General features: G+C 42.6%; 1 non-coding gene across 1 annotated transcript; it reads left to right on the forward strand.

The window, feature by feature from the left end:
- The first annotated feature begins 1,094 nt into the window (after window positions 1–1,094).
- On the forward strand, window positions 1,095–1,176 carry trnas-gcu (transfer RNA serine (anticodon GCU)). The gene has a single exon. It is a non-coding gene; the product is annotated as a tRNA-Ser (tRNA).
- Window positions 1,177–7,817: the final 6,641 nt, after the last annotated feature.

Genomic DNA, 7,817 nt, shown 5'->3' on the forward strand with positions numbered 1-7,817 from the left:
CTATACTGGAACAGAGGTACCGTGCACTGGTCACCTGTAGCACAAGAGCAACGCATTAATGCTTACCTCCACATTCCTGGTTTTACCTAAACGTTTGGGAAACCGAATTTCTCTGATTCCATGGATAGTAACGGGGATTATAGGATCATCTTCACCAGTGGTTCTGACCCCGAGTGAGGAAAGTAGTGAGCAACCAATTACAAAGATGGGTAGATTGTTGAAATATACAATTTCGACATTTGCCATCAAATTCCTAAGTGTAAACCCCCTCTGAATTCTTTCACCGCAGTCCGCTGTTTGGGAAGTGTTCCTGTTGTGGGAAATGCACTTCCCCGTGTGTCAACTGCTGCTCCCAGCATTCGCTCTGGCACTGCACTCATTTTCCTTCTGACATTTGCTCACTGTGTTGCTGTTATCATACAGTGACTTGGTGTCGCACGGCCCAGGAAAATTATACAGATCAAGGGTTTTGCATTGTTGAATTCAATTGTCAGTTTAGCCTTATTTCGGATTTTGAAATTGTCTGTCCTGTACACAGGTGCGTGTCAAACATATCTGTGTGGAAGAAAGGTGTTCCGAATAATGACTTTGAGCACTATGCACTCTCCTCCAATCTGGCAAACAATTCCTCACAGGCAATTTAATAGACAATAGACAATAGCTGCAGGAGTAGGCAATTCTGCCCTTCGAGCCAGCACCACCATTCATTATGATCATGGCTGATCATCCTCAATCAGTATCCTGTTCCTGCCTTATCCACATAACCCTTTATTCCACTATCCTTAAGAGCTCTATCCAACTCTTTCTTGAAAGAACACCTCCTGCTGTCTCGGATTCTTCATTCCATTGACTTCAAATCTTCACAGAATTCAACAGACCTTGTTACATAGTCATTTCTTCATTTTTGTTCAGACCACTGTGAGCAGAGTGTCACAGTGGGAATGCGCTTGCCCCAGAACCCAGAGGTCAGACCATAGTCTTGGAACGGTACTGTGCTATTTATCATTTCACCAAAACAAGGGAGAAATATCTGCTGCTCTGCATAATTTATGCAATTCACTTATTGATAAGATTATAGGTGCATAGGTCTGTATGACGAGGTGGCCGAGAGGTTAAGGCGATGGATTGCTAATCTATTGTGCTCTGCACGCGTGGGTTCGAGTCCCACTCTCGTCGGTGTTATCAGTGGTCTTCAATGATGCTATTTTTGGATGATCACAGCTGTCTTACTGAAATTGAAACTGCCATGTCAGTTTGTATGCATCGACGCTATCATAAAATCTCAAAGAATAATTTGGTTCTGTTGCCTAAACTGCATTGAAATGTACATTGCATTGGGATATTGAAAAGGAGCGCGACTTTCTTTTTCAAGTCAAGCTGCTGTGACCTTTTATCATATGAAAGAGATCCAGGAAAACCAAATAACAAGAGATGTGAGGGGCATGTTTATGCAGTGGGATTCTTCATGAGTGTTTTGTCAAATGAAATCTGGAGCAGGTTGAGTATAAGTGATTCATCTTGGTGAGAAGAGCACAAAATAATGGAGATATTTCAAAAGGAGCAGGGCGTGAGTGTAGGGGCACCGAGAACTAGCTGTAAATGTACAGTAGAGAATTGCCGATGTGGGTGCTGTGCATGGGCACAGAAAGACTTACACATTGGTCTCGCCCTCGCCCCTTGCTCTCGCCATTGAGGAGTGCTGGACATAAGGCCCAAATACAAGATGTGGGAAGCGAGCTCCCTCTCGTTATGCACACACTGGATGCATCACATTGAACTATGAAAAACTGGAGAAGTCAGCATATTAACTTTAGGGACTGAACCTAAACTGTGCATCAATAACCGCAGATTCATGCAGCATAAACATGAAAAATGATTTAAAGTGTCTTTATACGCATGTCATTAACAGACGTTTCGTTATAATACCCGTGTGGTTGAAAGAATAAGGCACCACATTTCAGATTGATGACAACGTAACCAATTTTGTTTTGAAACTGAGACCAATTTGATCATTTTACACAGTGAACAAGTTTATTTTAAATAATGCAAACCACATTCCCTTACCTGGAATAAAAGTGTGATTACATTACAAATACTTTCCTTGCTCAGTCGCAATTACTCAACATGAAAAATAGGATGTAATTTTTTTATTGAGCATACATCAATTAGCACCATTATCTATCTTCGGATTGACTGCAATATGCACATGCTAAATAAGGTTTAAGAAAGAATGACTTTTGGAAATAATGATTCTGTGGTGACTAAAATTAATATTAGGTTCTCATGATGTGGATTTCCCACCAATGGCTGCAGTGGTAGAAATGCTCAGTGGGTAATATTTCTATGATGGTATAGAGGTGTGTGATCTGCCAGGGATGGGAGCTCCCACTTCATCTGGAGCAGCGTCTGTTGACATGGACCAGGGAGCATTATGACATCAGTCTGGGAGTTCCAACCACACCTGGAGCAGCTTTTATTAACATTGAGCAGCAGGGAGCATTGGAACATTAGACTGAGATCCAGCCTCACCTGGAGCAGCCTGTATTGACATGAAGCAGCAAGGAGCATTGCAACATCAGACTGCGAGATCTAACCTCATTTGGAGCAGCTTCAGTTGACATGGAGCAGGGAGCTTTGCAAGATCCGTCTGGGAGCTCCACTCTCACCAGGAGCAGATTTTAATAACATGTAGCAGCAGAAAGCATTGGGACATCAGAGTGATAGATCCAACCTCAACTGGACCGCTTCTATTGACATGGAGCAGGGAACATTGGGACATCAAACTGGGAGCTCCAACTTCAAGTAGAGCAGCTTCTATTGAATGGAGCAGCAAAGGGCATTGAAACGTCAGATTGGGAGCTCCAACCGCACTTGGAGCAGTTGGTATTTACATGGAAGAGGAGGGAGTATTGGGACATTAGGCTGGGGGAAAGGATAATCAACTATTTTAATTTGAAGTAAAATATGATTCAACGACTCTGATGTTAATTAATTTATGAAGAATCTTTCCCGGGGAAATAATTGATTCTTTAGATATTAAAGACAAGTCCTGCAAATATTCAACTCAGAAAAACGCATTGGTACAGAGAGAAATGGGAGTGATGTTTCATGTCTTTGTCTTTTCTTTCCTGGCCGACTCTGCACTGGTTTACATCACCGGAAGGACGTTTTCACTCATTTCATTTTGTTCAGTTTCCTGCAAATACGGACAGATCATTAACGTAATCTAGAACTGAAAATTAACGGGAATATGCGATGTTATGATTAGGCTGGAGTATACCTCAAATTATTTTGAAAAATCAGCAAAGTAAGTTGCAATTTCCTTGATCAGAAGTGACCTCATTGATTGGCTGATCAGATTGTGAATGGTCGTTTTTTGAGGACAATTTGAAGTGAATCAATGATGGTGATTATCTTTGTTCTTTGTTCACCTTGTGACTGTTACTGTTATTGCTCATGTCCTTGTTAACACCACAGCTCTGCAGCGTGTAAAACCTCAGCTGTGCATCTGGCCAGTGGTATAAACTTTCATATAGCTGGCTACCGATCAGGCGGTTGTCAGTGCGACTTTTACTTGGCGCAAGCGCATTGTGGAGATTCATCACACATACAAACTAATCATTTTTGTTCCGCTGAGGTGGATAATATGTGAAATTTTCATCTCCACGAACAAAAATTCTTTCACTGTCTTCGATCAGTTAAACATTACCAAGAACAATCAGAGTAAAAATCACACTGCACCAGATTGTATCGAACTGGCGGATTTGGAAACACCAGTGTTCCATGCACTGCTTCTTCATCAGGTATTTGTCAACTGTTGGAATCTAAAGTGGCTTTGTGTGATTTTAAAATTTGGCCACCCCAGTCCAACACCAATACCTCCACGTCATGGGTACCATCGACACCACGAACGGTCTGTTAAAGTCTAGATGATCTTCCAAAAGATCGCGCATATTGACACACACACCAAGTTTCTGCAGAAAAACACCCACCTGGTGAAGGAGTGGCTCTCTGAAAGCTAGTGCTTCCAAATAAACCTGGTGGACTATGCCCTGATATTGTATAATTTTTAACTTTGTCTACTCAACTCAAACACTGGCACTTCCATATCATAGACAACATCAGTCATGTCCCACCGTTGTCAGAGAAGGCAAACCTGGAATAGCCCAATACATTGCTCATAGGTACGTTTCGTTTTCAGAAACCAATGCACTCAATCGCTGCAGCTCCTATGTATGAAAAGCACAGAAAAGAAATAGCTGAGACTCCGTTTTTACGGTATTTTGAAACCCTTTGGGAAGTGGAATCAGAGGAGAATGAAGGATTAACTGTCCGACTGTGCAGAGAGAGGGAAGACATTTTCCCTTCTTTGAAGAGCTGCGGTATTGACTGATCTAAGGGATGAAACAGATTCCTGGTAGAGCTGCGCTCTCTGCATCAGGAACAAGAAGTCCTGATTTCCTGAACGGTAATGAAACCCAGGCCACTCAGTTAAAGCGCTGAATACTCACCACTAGACCACCAGGGATGAGGGCAGAAGAAGTTGCACCGTTTTTTCATAACACAGTTTTTGGAATTATGTCACTGCAGATATGTTTCCCCTCAAAAATTATTGAATTATTGAGTGTTTACAGCACAGAAATGGGTCCCTCCATCTCATTTCCCAGCACTTGGTCTGTAACCTTGTAAGCTCTGACGTTTCACCTGAATGCTAATTTCTCTGGAACGTTTTAATCTTGTAAAACACAATAAATGGGATTAAAGTTTGAGATGGGAACTGAACCCCATTTTTACCCATAGACTGAAGCACGCAGACACATTTCCCCAAGTGTGACACAGTCCTCGGGAGAAAACAAGCAAAAAGTAAGATTTCAGACTTGTCCGATGTTGTCCCATTTCAGAGTTCAACACCAGTGTCTGGTTACAGCAAAGAAAGGAAGCATTCAGCCCCTCCCGTCCCAGTGTTCCTTGCCCATTGTTTCCCCATTACTCTGTAGTTTATACTGCCTCACCTCGTTCTTGCTGCCAAACTTGATCACTGCTCACGCCCGCTATTTCCTGTCCTGCCGAACGGTTTGCCTCAAGTTCTTGGAATGAAAAACAGGAATGGCCTATTTCAAGCACTTTTCTAGTTTACAAGGACAGTGTTATCACCACTGAGCAAGCACATTGCCAGCTCAGAGAGAAGGTCTCATCCTTTAGAAACTGAAATGCAAAGATGATTGGATAGCCTCAGTATTGTAAACCAACCAACAAGACCGGAATAGGGCGAGGGAATCACGCACAGAAGGATGGGTGAATAGAATGGCGAATCTCATGGTGCCAAGGGTGGTGTTGACAGAAATCGTTCCTGGTAGTATAGTGATGAGGATTCAGTGATTTCACTGTCATGCCTTGTTAAAGGTTAACGTTTACAGTAATCAATATGAAATACTGCCTGACATTTCGAAGCAGAATGATGTTGTGCAGCAGACAGAATCTTTTCCCTGCATGAACTAATAAGAGAGCTCAGAAGAGCCAGGGGGAGACATGAGAGCCAGGAGGAACATGAGAAGTTGTTGGCGGATAGGATCAGGGTTAACCCTAAGGCTTTCCATAGGTATGTCAGGAATAAAAGAATGACGAGAGTTAAATTAGGGCCAATCAAGAATAATAGTGGGAAGTTGTGTGTGGAGTTAGAGGAGACATGGGGAAACACTAAATAAATATTTTTGACAGTGTTCACTATAGAAAATGAAAATGTTGGCGAGGAAGATACAGAGATACTTGCATCGAGACTCGAAGAGATTGAGGTTCACAAGGAAGAGGTATTAGAAATACTGCAGAGTGTGAAAATAGACAAGTCCTCTGGGCCGGATGGGATCTATCCTAGGATCCTCTGGGAAGCAAAGGAAGAAATCATCATTGTCGACAAGAATAGTGCCTGAGGACTGGAGGATAGCAAATGTGGTTCCCTTGCTCAAGAAGGGTAGGAGAGACAACCCTGGTAATTACAGACCAGTGAGTCCCACTTCAGTTGTTGGTAAAGCGTTGGAAAAGGTTATAAGAGATAGGATTTATAATCATCGAGAAAATAATAATCTGATCAGGGACAGTCAGCACGGTTTTGTGAAGGGTAGGTCGTGCCTACGAATCTTATTGAGTTTTTTGACAAAGTGACCAAACAGGTAGATGAGATTAAGCAGGTTGATGTGCTGTTTTTGGATTTCAGCAAGGCGTTCGATAAGGTTCCCCACAGTTGGCTATTATACAAAATGCGGAGGAATGGGATTGTGGGAGACATAGCAGTTTGAATCAGTAATTGGCTCGCTGAAAGAAAACAGGGGGTTGTAGTTGATGTAACATGTTCAGCTTGGTGTCCAGTTACTAGCGGCATTCCACAAGGGTCGATGTTGGGTCCACTGCTATTCGTCATTTTTATAAATAACCTTGATGAGGGCTTAGAAGGGTGGGTTAGTAAATTTGCGGACAACACTACGGTCGGTGGAGTTATGGATAGTGACGAAGGATGCAGTAGATTTCAGAGAGACATAGATAGGATGCAGAGCTGGGCTGAGAAGTGGAAAATGGAGTTTAATGTGGACAAGTGTGAGGCGATACACTTTGGACGTAGTAATCGGAATGCAAAGTACTGGGCTAATAGTAAGATTCTTGGGAGTGCAGATGAACAGAGAGATCTCAGTGTCCATGTACACAGATCCCTGAAAGTTGCCACCCAGATTGACAGGGTTGTTAAGAAGGAAAACAGTGTTTTGGCCTTTATTGATAGAGGGATTGAATTCTGGAATCAGAAGGTTATGCTGCAGCTGTACAAAGATCTGTTACGGCCACATTTGAGGTATTGTGAACATTTCTGGTCACCGCATTGTAAGAAGGATGTTGAAGCTTTGGAAAGGGTGCAGAGGAGATTTTATAGCATGTTGCCTGGTATGTAAGGAATGTATTACGAGGAAAGGCTGAGGGCCTTGAGGCTGTTCTCGTTGGAGAGAAGACTGAGAGGTCACTTAATAGAGACATACAAGATAATCAGAGGTTTAGATAGGGTGGACATGGAGAGTCTTTTTCCAAGTATGGGGACGGCAAACACAGGGGTTACAACTTTAAAGTGAGGGGAGATAGGTATAAGACAGATGTCAGAGGGAGTTTCTTTACTCAGAGAGTAGTTAGGGCATGGAATGTTTTGCCTGTAACGGTAGTAGATTCGCCAAGATTAAGTGCATTTAAGTCGTCATTGGAGTGGCATATGAACGTACATGGAATAGTGTAGGTGGGATGGGCTTCAGACTAGTATCTGAAGCGGTGCAACATCGAGGTCCGAAAGGCCTGTACTGCGCTGTAATGTTCTATGTTCTATCTACTACAGTTCCACATCAGCAATGTCATCTGCAATTGACTGAAGTTCAATCAGTTTAAAACAAGGGGGGGCGTCAGGAAAACGGAATGAGAATAGTGGTTTGTGAGAGTTAACTACATGTCTCATGGAGCCAGGTTCAATGTAGATACTGAATATCGGTTTTCCTGTTTACCTTGGTATACTGATCACTCCGGAACAGTTACACAATATTCTCGGCCCTTTGTGTGTTGTTCTTTGTACTTTTCACCTCGGTTCAGTGTTCCGGGGGGACCACGCTTTTTTAAATTTGGCACATTTTACTCAGGTCCGTTTTGCAGCTTCATATTAAGGCCATAGATTTTAGGAACAGATAGACACCATTCAGACTATCAAGTCCACTCCGCTATTGAATGGTTTCATATCTGATCTGATAACCTTGAACTGCACTTTCTTGCATTTCCCCATAACGCTTGATGTCTTTGCT

Source organism: Chiloscyllium plagiosum, unplaced genomic scaffold (assembly GCF_037043375.1).
Source record: "Chiloscyllium plagiosum isolate Xiang-an unplaced genomic scaffold, Cpla_swu_hap1 HiC_scaffold_39, whole genome shotgun sequence".
NCBI lineage: Eukaryota > Metazoa > Chordata > Chondrichthyes > Orectolobiformes > Hemiscylliidae > Chiloscyllium > Chiloscyllium plagiosum.